This window comes from Antechinus flavipes, chromosome 2, assembly GCF_016432865.1.
Source record: "Antechinus flavipes isolate AdamAnt ecotype Samford, QLD, Australia chromosome 2, AdamAnt_v2, whole genome shotgun sequence".
NCBI classification, from domain to species: Eukaryota; Metazoa; Chordata; class Mammalia; order Dasyuromorphia; family Dasyuridae; genus Antechinus; species Antechinus flavipes.
Genome location: NC_067399.1, coordinates 339,211,610 through 339,226,771, shown reverse-complemented (window position 1 = coordinate 339,226,771; position 15,162 = coordinate 339,211,610). Strand labels below are relative to the sequence as shown.

Below are 15,162 nucleotides of genomic sequence, written 5' to 3'. Positions count from 1 at the left end.
TGGTATTTGGTTTAATATCAAATATAACTTAATTAATTAATTAAGTTCAAATTCTGCCTCATACTGGACATACTGAACAAATCATTTAACCTTTAAGCCTCAGTGTCCTAATCTGTTAAATGGGAATAACAATAGGATTTATTTTTTAAAGGGTTGTTGTAAGGTTCAAATGAGACAATGTAAAACCTGTATATAAATGATAGTTACATCTATCTTGGCAGAGGCAAGAGTTTTATTGTTTACCTTTTTTGAAGTTAAAACAAAATGAATTAGTCAATTTCTTCAAAAAGATAAATACAAAGATTTCCCTTCCTTCCTTCAATCTTCCTTTTCTTAGTCTTTTTTTTTTTTTTTTTTGGTTACTTTAAAGATAAACATGGTAGAGAGCTTCATATTAAGTCACTGAATAAAATATAATATAATAATCTATATCATATATAGAGAAATATAATATTTATGATAACTCTTTAAAAAGAGAAAGGAAATTATTCTTTCTGATCAAACCAAACATGATATAGTAATATATTTTACACATCACAGAAAGGTATAGAATAGGATTTTCAAGCTTTGCTTCCTCACATGATATTAGAAAGGACTTTTGTAATATTTCTAATATTGCTTGGATTGAAGATATAAGTCAAGGTTAAGACCACTGTGGGTATACTGAACTTCCACTCTGTGGAAAGGTGGTGTTTTGAAATTGTGGGGAGCAAATGTGTGATCTAGACTCCATTCATATTACCATATATTTTTTTTAAGGATTAGTCTATATTGTAATGAGAATCCTTTGTATATCTAAAAATATTAGTTCTAGTCATTGTTAATATTATAATATTTTACAGAATATTTTGAAAGAGGTTGTATACAATCTTTTCTCTAAGAATATTAGGATACTTTATTTTATGAGTATTACATTTTAAAAAGAGAGAAGCTGAATTGTCCTAACTCTAGACTTTTGTTTGTGGCTCTACTTCTGAGGTGGAATCACTGCTATTTTGCTTTGGAAGCTTGGGAATTTGGAAATTGCTTTGCTATTTTGGTGTGGAATTTTACCATTCCACACAGTTCAAGTTGAAGACCTTTTAAAATATTGGAAAGACCGACCTAAAATTTAGGCACATTCTACAACTCCTTCAGTTAAAGGAATGACTAAATAAAATGTGATATGTAATGAAGTGGATTATTATCATGCAGTAAGAAATGGTAAATATGACTAATTCAGAGAAACATAGGAAAATTTGTGTTAACTGATACAGTGACTATTATAACCATGTAAATGAAAAAGTCACTAAAAAGTTGAATTTAACAGTCATGGTTTGGGAACAGATAATGAAACTTACCTTTTTTTTTTCTTTTGACAGACGGGAAGGGGACAATGAGGAACGAATGCTTCATTCTTTGTCAAATTTAGCAAATATCAAATTATTCTAAGTCTGGGACATAAGGGGTGATATATCCAGAAATGACCAAAAGGCATCAATAAAATTTAAGAAAAGAAAGATAGTATATTTAATTTTTCAGGTGCCTTCTTGAATCTTTTAGAAAAAAAATCTCTTTATAAATGAGTTCTTTAATTCTCTGTCTCTGTCTCTGTCTCTGTCTCTCTCTCTCTCTCTCTCTCTCTCTCTCTATATATATATATATATGTATATATATATGTGTGTGTGTGTGTGTGTGTGTATATATATATATATATATCTCCTATAGCACACGCTATAAAAAGAGCTTAAATTATTTAAATCCATAAATGACCCCCAATACTTGGTTTTGCTTCCCCCCCTTAGTCTTAAGCTTCCATATATTAAATCTTTTACTAAATCTGCTAACAACTGACAAACAGAACTCATTCCTTCTTCTCTCCCTATATCTATTTGTCCTTGTGTATCTGAAATGAAAAGTTAAGAAAATAAATAATTAGCCTATGAATTATCAGAATTAAGCAAAAAAAAAAAATCCTTCCAGTCTTGAATCTATGATTCCCCCCAAAAAGATTCATACCAAAGTTAATCTATCTAGAAGTATCACTTACATAGGGAATTAGACTGGATTCTTCTAGACTTCTCCTATTGGTAGGTCAATTAATTTTCAAATATGTTTTAATTCTTTTCTCATTTTCTTAGTGTGATCTGTTCATATCCATAAGACAGGTTTATAAACTATATTAGGAGATGAAGGGTAGATCAGTCTGTAAAGGTTATTATTCCATCACTTATATATCATAATGCACTGACCTAATTGCTTATGTCAGAGCAGTGACATCAACCAGATTTGAGATGAATAAATACAAACCCTAACTTATTATGGAGTGTACTTGGTACAAGCCTTTACTTATAAAAGCCACTTGTCTACCAATTTTATCCCATTTTGTTCTCTGAGATCATGGAGAAGAAAGTTGTGAATTTAATGATCTCATAGTATACTGGAAAGAAGTTGAAAATTTGCACTTTAGCAAAGGGAGCAGTACTTTTAAACTTTATTCCTTTTACCATGGACCTTTTTGGCATTCTGGTGAAACCTATGGGACCCTCTTGCAGAATAATGTTTTAAAATGCATAAAATATGGGCAGCTAGGTGGTGCAGTAGATAGAGTACCAGCCCTGAAGTTAGGAGGATCTGAGTTCAAATTTGGTCTCAGATACTTCCTATCTGTGTGACCCTAGGCAAGTCACTTAACCCCAATTGCTTCAGCAAAAAAAAAAAAAAAAAAAAAAATGCATACAATAAAATAGAATTTGAAAGGGATAATACTGAGTTGTAGCATACTGAAATTATACTGAACTATATTAATAATAATTGAACTTCTAATTATAGAAGTCAAGTTCTAATAACTTCTAATTATACTGAAATACAGTTGTGCAATTTTTTTAAAGTTCATCTAAGTTTATAACTGCTGCTTTTCAGAAATAATTCTCAGGGATTTTCTATATAGTAATAAATTTAAATGAGCATTTTGAGGTTCTGTGACAAAAGGTATTATTTGATTCAATTTAATCAGATCAACAAGCATTTAGAAAGCAGGGGTCCTCAAACTACGGTCTGTGGGCCAGATGCGGCAGCTAAGGATGTTTCTCCCCCTCACCCAGGGCTATGAAGTTTCTTTATTTAAAGGCCCACAAAACAAAGTTTTGTTTTTGCTATAGTCTGGCAGTCTGAGGGACAGTGAACTGGTCCCCTATTTAAAAGGTTTGAGGACCCCTGCTACTAGATTATATGATCAGGATATATATATATATACTAGGCTCTAAGGATTCAAAGACAAAATCATCTTAATTCTCAAGTTTAGATTCAAGTGAGTGGATATAACATGTGCACAGGTAAATAAGCAATAACATATACACAAAATGAATTCCAGGTTATTTCAGGAGATCTGTGAGATGTAAAATCAGCAGGAAAGGGCCTTTTGTAGGACATGACATTTGAGACAAGCCTTGAAGAAAGCTAGGGATTTCAAAAGGAGAGATGTGAGTGAGCCTTCTCAATCTTGGAGGACAACTTGTGTGGTTTGTAAAAGCATGAAGCTGGGTGGTAGAATGTTGTATATGGGAAACAACAAATAGGTCAGTTTGGGATTGGACCAGAATGCTGCTATGGGAGCAATGTGAGATGAGTTGGGAATGATAGGTTGAAGCCAACTAGGAAGTTTTATTTTAGTTCTGAGCTTAGAGGTAATTTTTGTTATTTAGTCATGTTGGTCATTTCTTACTCTGTGATCCCATTTAAGTTTTTTGTTTTTTGTTTTTGCAAAGATACTGCTGTGGTTGGTCTTGGTCATTTCCTTTTTCAGTTCATTTCACAAATGAAGAAACTGAAGCAAACAGGATTAAGTGATTTGCTCAGAGTCACACAACTAGGAACTGAGACCAGATTTGAACTCAGGAAGTTAAATTTTTCTTATTCCAGGCTCAGTAGTCTATCCACTGTACCATCTAGTTGTCTTGAGTAGAGGCAATAGGAAACTGCAAAACATTCTTAAGCAGGGAAGTGACATGGTGAGACCTTTGTTTAATACCTATATGGAGAATGGATTGAAAAGGGGTAAAGTCACACAGAGGGAAACAAGTTAAAAAAGCTTTGTCTAATATACTATATAAGAACATATATCTTTCTGCAGATATTGTTAAAATTACTTTTACAGAGAATATACCGTTGCTTTAAGAGGCTTTGTGTTGACTTTTCTCTTGCTTAGGAAGAGATGGTTATTTTTCTCTTCTAGTCTATTTTATATAATAGTTTAAACCTGATGGGCTATAGGACTACTGCACTACGCTTTCTTTTTCCACTGAGAAAATTATTTGTCCTGTACATTGTGTGAGGGGAACCTGGTTTAATCATAGGGGAGTTTGACCAATTAAAACAAGGGCAGACTCCTTTTCTCAAAGTCTTTGACTCATTCATTGCATCCCAATGTGTAGCCCATAGGAAGCTATATTTAAAACTGTTTGGGCTCACCTCTAGGGTCTTTACAGAGTTGGTGGGGGGGAGTAAAAAGGTTAAAATGAAGTGAAAATAAAGGCATCAGAAGTGATAATATGAAATAGATTTATGAAACAGATTTGGGAGAACAAAGTGTTTAGCAATATGGAACAACTATGATCGACATCCATTACAGATTACAAAGATTTGCCATTTATTTATGGGAAATAGCTCATGAATTTAACCATGATTAAGTTAGGCAGAGTCAGCAACTTGCTTTTGGGGAACACAACTTTTTATAGTTCAAAGGGAGAAGGGGAAAATAAAGGCAGGATCTAGAGAATGACAAGAATGTGGATTGAGATGCTGAGACTGTCTGGGATAACTGAGATAACCCATCAAGATTGTCTCAACTATGCACAAGACAGTATGGGAAAACCAACCTGATAATGATTAATAATAGGAACAGGATGGGCTCTTTTTTTTTTTTTTAGCAATTCCTGAGAATATGCTGGTTTAGAGGTACAATGTAAATCAGGTATAGGACAAGTACTTTCTCTACATGTAGAAATGCTAAAAACAAAAGGTTTTTTGTTTCATTTTGACTGACTCTGCATTGTCTAAAATATTCTTTCTGACAAGCTAGCTGAGGGATTGGGGGTCCTCTGTCTGCTTATTGTCTATCTTCTTGTAGAAGCTTTGGAGTAGCTATCACGGTCTCCTAAGTACAACCAGCAGAGACTAAGGATTTTGAAAGTCTGAACCTCTCAAACCCATAAGGTCACCTCCAAGCCTGGATGGCTCTATCTTAAGAATGGTGTTTTGTCACTTCTGATCAAGCCAAGAGTAGTTCATTCCCTTTTATTTTTATTTTTCTTCTTTTTATTTATTTAGTTAAAGCTTTTTATTTACAAAACATATGCATGGGTAATTTTTCAGCATTAACCCTTGTAGAACTTTCTGTTCCAAATTTTTCCCTTCTTCCTCCCATCCCCTCCCCAAGATGGCAGATAGTCCAATACATGTTAAGTATGTTAAAATATATGTTAAATCCAATATGTGTATCCATATTTATTCAGTTATCTTGATGCACAAGAAAAATCAGGTCAAGAAGGGAAAAAAAAAACCTGAGAAGGAAAACAAAATGCAAGCAAATAATAATAGAAAGAGTGAAAATGCTATGTTGTATTTCACACTCAGTTCCCACAGTCCTCTCTCTGGGTTTAGATGGCTCTCTTCATTACTGAAAAAAATGAAACTGGTTTGAATCATCTCATTGTTAAAGAGAGACATGTCCACCAAAATTCATAATCGTAATATCTTGTTGTTGCCATGTATAATGATCTGGTTCTGCTCATTTCACTTAGCATCAGTTCATGTAAGTCCCTCCAGGCCTCTCTGAAATCATCCTGCTGGTCATTTCTTACTGACCAATAATATTCCATAACATTCACATACCATAGTTTATTCAGCCATTCTCCAACTGATGGGCATCCATTCAATTTTCAGTTTCTAGCCACTGCAAAGAGGGCTGCCACAAACATTTTTGCACATATGGGTCCCTTTCCCTCCTTTAAGATCTCTTTGGGATATAAGCCCAGTAGAAACACTGTTGTGTCAAAGAATATGCACAATTTGACAAGTTTTTGAACATAGTTCCAAATTGCTCTCCAGAATGGTTGGATCCGTTCACAGTTCCATCGACAATGTATCTATGTCCCAGTTTTTCCACATTCCCTCCAACATTATTCATTATCTTTTCCTGTCATTTTAGCCAATCTGATAGGTGGGTAGTAATATCTCAGAATTGTCTTAATTTGTATTTCTCTTATCAATAATGATCTGAAGCACCTTTTCACATTACTAGAAATAGTTTCAATTTCTTCATCTGAAAATTGTTTAGTCATATCCTTTGACCATTTATCAATTATTTTTGAATGTTATCATTCAAGAATCTTTATCAGAATCTTTGAATGTTAAAATGTTTTCCCAGTTATTGCTTCCCTTCTAATCTTGTCTGCATTAGTTTTGTTTGTACAAAAACTTTTTAACTTAATATAATCAAAATTATCTGCTTTGTGATCAGTAATGATCTCTAGAGCTTCTTTGGTCACAAATTCCTTCCTCTTCCACAGATCTCAGAGGTAAACTATCTCATGTTCTTCTAATTTATTTATATCATTCTTTATGTCTAGATCATGAACCCATTTTGACCTTATCTTGGTATACAATGTTAGGTCAATGCTTAGTTTTTGCCATACTAGTTTCCAATTTCCCCCAACAATTTTTATCAAATAGTGAATTCTTATTCCAAAAGCTGGGGTCTTTGGGTTTGTCAAATACTAGATTACTATAGTCATTGACTATTTTGTCTGTGAACCTAACCTATTCCACTGATCAACTATTCTCTTTCTTAGCCAGTATTAAATGGTTTTGATGACTGTTGCTTTATAATATAGTTTTAAATCTGGTGCAGCTAAGCCACCTTCATTTGCTTTTTTTTTTTTTTTTTCATCAATACCCTTGAAATTCTTGACCTTTTGTTCTTCCAGATAAATTTTGTTGTTATTTTTCTAGGTCAGTAAAATAGTTTCTGGGAGTTTTATTTGGTATAGCACTAAATAAATAGATTAGTTTAGGTAGTATTATCATCTTTATTATATTTGCTTGATCTATTCAAGAGCACTTGATATTTTTCCAATTGTTTAGATTTGACTTTATTTGTGTGAAAAATGTTTTGTAATTTTGCTCATATACTTCCTGACTTTCCCTTGGCAGATAGATTCCCAAATATTTTATATTATCAACAGTTATTTTAAATGGAATTTCTCTTTGTATCTCGTGCTTTTGGATTTTGTTAGTGATGTATAAAAATGCTGATGATTTATGTGGATTTATTGTGTATCCTATAACTTTGTTAAAATTGTGGATTATTTCTAATAGTTTTTTAGTTGATTCTCTAGAGTTCTCTAAGTATACCATCATATCATCTGCAAAGAGTGATAGTTTGGTTTCCTCATTACCTACTCTAGTTCCTTTTTTCTTCTCTTATTGCCAAAGCTAGCATTTCTAATACATATTGAATGGTAATGGTGATAGTGGGAAACCTTGTTTCAGCCCTGATCTTATTGGGAATGGTTCCAGTTGATCACCATTACATATGATGCTTGCTGATGGTTTTAAATAGGTGCTACTGATTATTTTAAGGAAAAGTCCATTTACTCCTATACTCTCTAGTGTTTTTAATAGGAATGGGTGGCATTTTATCAAATGATTTTTCTGCATCTATTGAGATGATCATATGGTTTTTGTTAATTTGGTTACTGATATAGTTAATTATGCCAATAGTTTTCCTAATATTGAACCAGCCCTACATTCCTGGTATAAATCCTACTTGGTCATGGTATATTATCCTGGGGATGATTTTCTGTAATCTCTTTGCTAATATTTTACTTAAGACTTTTGCATCAATATTCATTAGGGAGATTGGTCCATAATTTTCTTTTTCTGTTTTTGTCCTACCTGGTTTAGGTATCACTACCATATCTGTGTCATAAAAGGAATTTGGTAGGAGTCCTTCATTCCCTATTTTTCAAATAGTTTATATAGTATTGGAGTTGATTGTTCTTTAAATGTTTGATAGAATTCACATGTAAATCCATCTAGTTCTGGGGATTTTTTCTTAGGGAGTTGATTAATAGCTTGTTGCAACATGCTATCATTGCATTTCTTATTGCCAGTCTCTCCTAATTTCCAGGGCTTCAAAGAAATCTCTGGTAAGTATTTCTCTCAAGCTTACCTCTTTCTGAGGTCGTCAGAAACCCTCTAGCTGCTGTCTTGTAGGGATGCAGTTAAAACCCAACAGAGCATTGGAGAATAGTTGCAGGTAAGCTCAGGAATTTTATTCACATGGGTTACATCATACTCTAAGACCTCCTGCACTCTCTTCTTTCTTTCTCTTAGCAGAGCTCCAGGTGAAAAAAATTGAGCTCCTCCCCCACTGAGCTTATATTGGGTCCATGAGGTCACAGGCAAGCCAATTAGAGACGGAGACACTTCCCGTTCTTGATGCAACTTCAGAATGTTCAGGGTGGTCCCTGTTTACTCATAGCCAATCATGTCCTGGTATCTCAACGCTTACATCCTGTTTTTGCTGTCCTGATCTTTCTTTGATCCTAACTGCTTGTTCTATTTCTTTTTCTAAAATGGGACTATTTAAGTAATTTATTTCCTCTTCTGTTATTCTGGGCAATTTATATTTTTGTAGGTATTCCCCCATTTCACTTAGGTTATCAAATTTATTGGCATAAAGTTGGGCAAAGTAACTTCTAATTATTGCTCTAATTTCTTCTTCATTGGTGGAAAGTTCTCCCTTTTCATTTTTGCTTCTAACAATTTGATTTTCCTTTTTCCTTTTTCCTTTTTCTAATTAAATTAGAGGTTTATCTATTTTGTTTTGTTTTTTCATAAAACCAATTTTTAGTTTTATTTATTAATTCAATAGTTTTTTTACTTTCAATTTTATTAATCTCTCCTTTTATTTTTAAAATTTCAAGTTTGGTATTTGATTAGGGGTTTTTAATTTGTTCTTTTTCTAGCTTTTTAAGTTGCAAGCCCAATTCATTGGTTTTCTCTTTATTTTTTTGCAAGTAATATAAAATTTCCCCTTATTACGGCTGCATCCCACAAATTTTGATATGTTGTTTTATTACTGTCATTCTCTTGAATGAAATTATAAATTGTGTCTATGATTTGCTGTTTCGCCCATTCATTCTTTTTTTAAAAAAATTTTTTATTATTATTTAAAAATTTTTTTAATACCTGCTAAGTGAAATGAGCAGAAACAGGAGATCATTATATACCTCAAAAATGATACTGTATGAGGATGTATTCTGATGGAAATGGATTTCTTCGACAAAGAGATCTAACTCAGTTTTAATTTCTCAAGGATGGACAGAAGCAGCTACACCCAAAGAAAGAACACTGCGAAATGAATATAAACTGCTTGCATTTTTGTTTTTCTTCCCGGGTTATTTATACCTTCTGAATCCAATTCTCCCTGTGAAACAAGAGAACTGTTCGGTTCTGCACACATATATTGTATCTAGGATATACTGTAACCTATTTAACATGTAAAGGACTGCTTGCCATCTAAAGGAGGGGGTGGAGGGAGGGAGGGGAAAAATTGGAACAGAAGATAGTGCAAGGGATAATGTTGTAAAAAATTACCTTGGCATGGGTTCTGTCAATAAAAAGTTATTTAAAAAAAAAAAAGAATAAAAAAAAGGAGGCTAAAAAAATTAAAATTTTTAATAGCTTTTTATTTACAAGTTACATGCATGGGTAATTTTAAGCATTGACAATCGCCAAACCTTTTGTTCCAATTTTTCTTCTCCTTCCTCCCACCCCCTCTTCTAGATGGCAGGATGACCAATGAATGTTAAATATAATAAAGTATAAATTAAATACAAAATAAGTGTACATGTCCAAACTGTTATTTTATTGTACAAAAAGAATCAGACACTGAAATATTATACAATTAGCCGGTGAAGGAAATAAAAAATGCAGGCAGGCAAAAATATAGAGATTGGGAATTCTATGTAATGATTCTTAGTCATCTTCAGATTGCTCTCTGTCTTGGGAGGAGGAGAAGAAAGGGAGAAAAATTTGGAATACAAAGTTTTGCAAAGATGAATGTTGAAAACTATCTTTGCAAGTATTTGAGAAAATAAAATACTATTAAAAATAAAAAGAAATGAAAAAAAAGAAATATATATATTTAAAAGACAGATTTAGTTGACTGCCAGGGACCAGTGAGAAAATTTATCATCCACCAACTATCCAACTTCTTCAGAATTGAATCACTCATGTCCTGCTGGAAGCAGCCAGGGGCTTCTCATTCTCAAAGCTGCCAAGTACTCAGATAGCACTCATGGTGGGTTAGAAACAGGAAAGCTTTGTTTATATCTTCTTACATTTTGAATCACTCTTTCTTCCCTTTCTTTTATTTGCATCATAATAGAGTTTTTTCCAAAACAAAACTGGGATCCATTTTTATTGAACAAAAGAAGAGTTTTAAAGAAAAGTCTGCTTGGAGGTGATATGGAGAAGTCTATTAATGAACTTAAGTCTATTAATACCTTAGAGAGAAACACATCTTAGATAATATCATTTTAGTGATGAAGAAACTGAGGCTTAAAATAATTAAGTGACTTGCCAGGACCACACAGCTTATAAGTATCTGAGGTAGGATTCCAGACTCCAAATCGATGACTCTATTCATTACTCCATGTAGTCTCTAAGAGATAATAACTAAATGGATATTATAAGATGCTACCTACAGGGAATGTAAGATATAAGATAGCAGTTTACTGAGGATAGAATGAAGTGGCAGAGATACAGGTCTGCAGGGCAGAGGCACAATATCTATTTTGCTAGGGGAAGCTAGTACAGAGAATTTCATTTTCTGCTTGTATCATAATCTCTTCTGCCTTTCCTTTGCTCTCTGAACAGATCCTATCTTAATCTTTCCTATTCAATTTTTGCTTTGGATTCCTGTGGAAATAGCTAGAGAAGGTGATGATTATTTTCTCATTTAAAAATGAAAAATAATGTTTGACAGACAAATAACATATGATTGCTTTGTATAATTTCTGAGATTTAGAACGGAATGGATTTTAGAGATTGTCTAGTTCCACTCCCCTCATTTTATAATTGAAGAATCTGAGAACTTGAGAAAGGAAGTCATAAAATCATAGATTCAAAACTAAGGAGCCCAGTTATCACCTAGTTCCACATTTTCCTTTTATAGAAGAGAAAATTGAGGTTCTCTCTGAGATACGTATGACTCATGAAAGGTTACACAGATAGTAAATAACTTATAAAGTCAGCATCTGGCTGACTCTAAAGCTTGTTCTAATCTAGCCACACTGTGTTGCTTTAGATCTTTTCCACAGAGGCTCAGGTGCTGGGCTTTGTCTCTGTGGGAGCTTTGGAGTTCATCAGTGAGAGACTTGCCAAGGGGACCGATGAATTCCCTGACTGATTGGCTGCTGAACTGGAATAACTGATGACTTAGTGGATCTTTTAAAAATAGAGACAGCTACTGGCTTAACCCTCTTGAATGTATCTCTGAAGGTGACTTGCTTCCAATGAGGGGTGGATCAGGATGGGGCAGCTGGGTGGTACAGTGAGTAGAGCACCAGGCCTGGAATCAGGAACTGAATTCAAATCTAACACTAGACACCTTGTTAGGTGACCCTGTTTTTCTCAGTTTTCTCATCTCTGAAATAAAGATGATAATAATATCAGCTACCTCCCAGGATAATATAATAATTGTGAAGTACTTAGCATAGTCCTGGCACATAGTAACATATGTAAACATTGTTCTAGTATTATAACAACGCTGATACTGTTCCCTTCTTGGAGTGTGGACTCAAGTAAGTGGGCTTATGGCTACTCCTCTTTTTTTAATTAAAAGCTTTTTATTGTCTATTTATTTTCTATTTTATTTTCAAAACATATGCATGGATAATTTTTCAACATTTACCCTTGTATTCCAGATTTCTACTCGCTTCCTCCCACTCCCTCCCCTAGATGGCAAATAATCCAATATATGTTAAACATGTTAAAAATATATGTTAAATCCTATATATAAAGTTACCTTGCTGCACAAGAAAAATCAGATCAAAAAGGAAAAAAAAATGAGAAAGAAAGCAAAATGCATGTGAACAACAACAAAAAGAGTGAAAATGCTATATTGTGATCCACATTCAGTTCCCATAGTCCTCTCTCTGGGTGTAGATGGCTCTCTTCATCACAATCATCTCATTGTTGAAAAGACCCCCATCTTATAGCTGCTTTTGCCTGCTTCTTTGTTCTCATTCAACTAAGTTTTCCACATGGACATGTCTAGAACTGGTGGTAACTTTATGAATTCTGAAAGACTTGAAGATACTGGGAGACCTACAGAAATGATTAACCCACAGCATTGGTGGCTCATAGCAGGGAAAGCTTCTGCATGAGAGAAGACAACTACTAGAAAGATCAGCTTAGCCATTTGATCAGACAGTATTCCATTGTGGTGAAATTTAACACCCTGATTAGCAGTTTGGTAAAACTGCTTCATATTCTGATGAAGCTTAAATATTAGCCTCCTAACTGATTACAAACATAGTTATAAGTCAGGTTACTGAAGCTTATTAATCCTATTAGTTCTAATTCATGTGTTAAGATGTTTAGTATTTTTTCCTATTCAGGAATAAAATACTGGTCCTTATACAAATCATATCACAATTATGTATTGAATACTTTTGTTATTTCCTATCCCTGTCCCTCCCCCTTTTCTTTTTGGGAAACCCTAGCCATAACTTTTGTTTAAAGGAAAATTGTATCCAGAGTAACTGATGAAGGGTATTTGATGAATTAGCAAATGTTAGAATAGGGACCCTAATAAGAGATCAGACTTACCTAGGACAGATTCCAGTCCACAAACTTTAGTGGTTGTAAGACATAAGGTTCTAGGTTGTGGGCCTCAGCTACAGTGCCCCTTTGTTGGCTATACATCTGAGTTGTGATGGAATGAAGTTTTATTTGGTAGAGATCTGTGTCATAGCTATTTTCAGTTGCTGTTATTTAGTTGTTTTTGACTGTTGTTTGTGATTTGAGATTTTCTTGGCAATGATACTGGAGTAGTTTATCATTTCTTTTCCCAGCTCATTTTATAATTGAATAAACTGAGGCAAACAAAATTAAGTGTCCAGGATCTTCAGGCCCAGAACTCTTTCCATTGTGTCACCGGGTTGCCTCTGATAGTTATTTAGAGAACTGAATAATGAGTTTGTCATATAGAGTAGGGTGAACAGCTCCTAAGATAAGCTTTGATTCAAGATATTGGCCACTGTTGCCAACTTTAGTCTCTGAGAGGATCCATTCTTTGTAGAACTGTTTTCCTAGCCATGTCTGGAGAGAGATTGAATCTCTAGACCTTATTATCTTTTAATAAGATTACAAAAAATTAAATTATTGCAAAAGAGATCCTGAATTAGGTGAGAAGTTGTAGCAAATGACCTCTATACTTTGTTCTTATTCTTGTGATTCCATTGGCTGAGTAAGGCTTAAAAGTTAGCTTTGATAAGGAACCCACTAAGATAATTTACAGTAGAAAAATTAGATCCTGATTGAAAGAGAAACCTCTCCCACTGTTTAGGAAAGAAGGGTTTAGGAATTTATAATGTTTAATAATATTCCATTAGTCAGTCAATAAACACTTTTTAAGTAACTACTATGTGTCGGGCATTATGATAAGTGCTTGAGGATACAAAGAAAGTATCATTATTATTTTCAGTATTAATTATTATTTTTATTGCAACCTTGTCCCAACTCATTGTTTTAATACTTTAATACTAACGTTCGCATACAAAACCAAATGTGTCACTGGTGAGACACATTATTTCTCTAGCATTATAACCAAATTAGTGCTGTGTTTTATTTTAAGCAGCATTTGATTTTAATTCAGGATTTTCTTCTTCAGACATTTCCATTTACAAGTAGTTGTAATATTAATAATAATGATGCTGATAATAAACCTTGTAGGTTTTCTTGAAGACCAATAAAGTAGAAAAAGATCAATAATGTTTTGATATTGATAACAAATAAAAATGCATCAAAGAATGACATTCATCTAAAATATTATTAAGGTAAATGATTCCCTTTAACAATAAAATTATAAAGTTTTAATTTTTAGATATTAGGAATGAAACATCAGGTATATTCCAAGTTTCTTTTTTCAGCCCTTTTCCTTCTTGACTGCCTTGCATCCCATCTCATCCTTTTTCCCCTCTCAATAATAATTTATTTTTCCAATTATATATAAAATTAGTTTTTAACATTCATTTTTTAAAAATAACTTTTTATTGATAGAACCCATGCCAGGGTAATTTTTTTACAGCATTATCCCTTGCATTCACTTCTGTTCCGATTTTTCCCCTCCGTCCCTCCACCCCTTCCCCCAGATGGCAAGCAGTCCTTTACATGTTGAATGGGTTACAGTATATCCTAGATACAATATATGTGTGCAGAACCGAACAGTTTTCTTGTTGCACAGGGAGAATTGAATTCAGAAGGTATAAATAACCCGGGAAGAAAAACAAAAATGCAAGCAGTTTATATTCATTTCCCAGTGTTCTTTCTCTGGATGTAGCTGCTTCTGTCCATCTTTGATCGATTAAAGCTCTCTTTATCAAAGAGATCCACTTCCATCAGAATACGTCCTCAAACAGTATCGTTTTTAACATTGATTTTTATAAGCTTTTGAGTTTCAAATTGTTCTCCCTCTATTCTCTCCACAAGACAGCAAGCACTATGATATAGATTATACATGTACAGTCACTTTAAACATATTTCTATACTATTCATGTTGTGAATAAAAAATCAGAACAAAAGGGAACAACCAGGAGAAGAAAAAATAAACAAAAACAAAAAAAGTGAAAATAGTATGTTTCAATCCACATTCAATCTCCATAGTTTTCTTTCTGGATATGGATATCTTAAGTCTATTAGAATTGTCTTGAATCACTATATTGTTGAGAAGAGCCATCATAGTTGATCATCACATAATCTTACTATGTACATTGTTCTTCTGGTTATGTTCACTTTATTCAGCATCAGTTCATGTTAGTCTCTCCAGGCCTCTCTGAAATCATCCTGCTAATTGTTTCTTATAGAACAATAATATTCTATTACCTTCAT

The 15,162-nt window shown here is 33.5% G+C and overlaps 1 protein-coding gene across 3 annotated transcripts in view; it reads right to left on the bottom strand.

The window, feature by feature from the left end:
- GARIN2 (golgi associated RAB2 interactor family member 2) overlaps positions 1–2,146 on the bottom strand; it is a 51,699-nt gene extending 49,553 nt beyond the window's left edge. For all 3 annotated transcript variants that reach the window (XR_007950681.1, XM_051977860.1, XM_051977861.1), the window contains exon 1: positions 2,030–2,146. The gene's annotated coding sequence lies outside the window, so the exon portion shown is untranslated. The remainder of the gene's footprint in view (positions 1–2,029) is intronic.
- Positions 2,147–15,162: the final 13,016 nt, after the last annotated feature.